The sequence below is a fragment of the Bison bison genome, unplaced genomic scaffold (genome assembly GCF_000754665.1).
Source record: "Bison bison bison isolate TAMUID 2011002044 unplaced genomic scaffold, Bison_UMD1.0 scf7180017864338, whole genome shotgun sequence".
Taxonomy (NCBI): Eukaryota; Metazoa; Chordata; class Mammalia; order Artiodactyla; family Bovidae; genus Bison; species Bison bison.
The window spans coordinates 1,764,052-1,766,305 of NW_011494910.1; positions in this window are offsets into that span (position 1 = coordinate 1,764,052).

The window sequence follows — 2,254 nt, forward strand, 5'->3', positions numbered from 1 at the left end:
TGGGTTCTAGCCCCTTGGGGACTGTCCAGAGTTTTCAGGAAGGAGTGCATTTGAGAGCCCCTAGGCAGCCCTACCTCCAAGTCTTCGGGCCCTGTTGCCCTAGCTCTCTGAGCCAGAGGTCTCGGGAGTCCCTGGAGCACCTCACTGCCTGCAATGTGCTCTGGACATTCCCTTCAATCTGTTCAGAGTCAGGCTGGGACCCTCATGAAACCAAAGACCCCCTTCGTCCCGTGGAGACCCCCATCCCTACACAGTACATGGGGCCAAGAACTGCAGGGCCTGGGGTCCTTGGAGAGAAGACAGGATTGGCAGACCCAGTTCTCCTCCTGCTGCCCACTGAAGCAGCTAGAGCAGAGATCCTGGAGAGCATCTGGGCTGCAGAGGGAGCTAACAAGGCCTGAAATGCAGTTAGAGGGGCCACACCACAGATAGTCACACAAACACACGTGTGCTTCTCACATTTACCCCTCTCTTACACATACCTTCTCACACACAGACCTGCTTCTTATACCAGAGAACACGTTTCACACTTTCAGCCCTCAAGTCACACACACACACACACACACACACAAGCACACACACCTGTCTCCTATCTGCTTAAACTTAAGGTCATGAGGAGAGTTAGAGGGGATCACAGGAGATTTTGTAAAAGTAGGCTGGCTAAGAGCAAATTTTGGAGACTCGTTAACTTCTTCCTACCCATAGACTTCATCAGAGAAAGGACTAGTCCAGGAATAGGAGAAAAACTCACCTAACAGAGTAGGTGTTGAGTTTATGATTCCTTTCCTAGAAGTACAGAGACACACTCGAGGCTCTTTGGAGGATGATATATCAGCAGCATCACCCTGTCACACCACGCTAGGACCCGAGGTCACAGCAGTTTCAAAAACATGAGAGATCCTTGAGGACGGTTTCGGGGTAAGATGAGGTGGGGCAGGTTGCCCTGTTTCCATGGCAGCCTATCTCACTGCCATAGCAACAAGATTCTGCCTCTAATCCGCGGTGCTCGGGTTTCTGCCTCTAATCCACGGAGCTCGGGTTTCTGTAACTGGTGTTTCATGGAATGGTGGTGAACCCCACAATCCTTCTCGGAAAGAGCATTTCCATTCTAGACCAAGCAGGGTAGTGGTAGCCTGAGGCTGTCAAATAGGGCTGGGTTTTTCTGTGCGCAGAAGCCTCGATTTCCTGGAGTTTCCTAACTACTCTCTCCTTCCTACAGCAATTTAAACTCCCCAGCCATTGGGGACCCCCAGGAATGTCTGCACAAGGCAGATTGACCCTTTCTGATGTCCACCACAGCTTACTCTAATGTCATGCCATGTCAGAGAAGTGTGACAGTGCGATGGGGAAGCCAGGCTCTGCAGTCAGGAGCCTGAAATGGCTTGCTACTCATTGACTGTGTGCCTCGAGTGTTATTCTTCTTTTCAAACCTTAGGGTATTCACTGTGGAAAATGGGGTCAATACATGCTAAGCCCCCTGGGTGCCTCCAAGGATGTAGAGAAATGATGCACGTAAAATCCACCCAGGGTTTCCAGGGGGTGTGGTGGATCCACCCAGGGTTTCCAGGGGTTGCAGTGGTGGATGCATGGCCCAGTCCCTGCTGACACTCCTTGCAAATGGAGTGGGGCTTTAGGGTCTTGTGGCCAAGCACCCCAGTGGAGGTCTGACTGTGGAACTAGGGTGATATTTATACCTCAGTGAATGGGGCGGTGATCAGTATAGTCTCTCAGATCAGGCTGTTCGACTGGCTGAAAACTTCCCTGGGAAAAGGGGCGGTGCTTAAGCCAGCTGCCTTCCCCCTCCTCAAAGTGTGGGCGCGGGGCTCACGGCCCTCTGTAAAATGCTTGCTACCCAGCTGCAGTGACATAAGTCTAGGAACTGAGAGAACGTCTTCAGAAAATTTTATAGTAATTTGATGTTGCTGTAATACCACCCAAGCAGCATCCAACTGGGGTTTCTTTTTGGTTGTTTTTTAAAGTCTTAGATTCTGTGTGTGTGTGCGTGTGTATGTGTGTGTAATAGTACTGATCTGCCCCATTGGGGGAAAAACAAGCTGGTCCTTCACCACCTCTAGTTTGAAAAGCACTGACCTCGATAAAATGATAAAGCCACCTTAAAACCAGCTAAAGATGCAGTTGAGAGACAGGGTAACAATCTCACCCGCGCCACCTGCAAAAATGAGCCCCAGGTCACACGCAGGTGAGTCGGCAGCATTCCCTTTATTGCTTCGGGACACAAATTGCAGGTCGACAG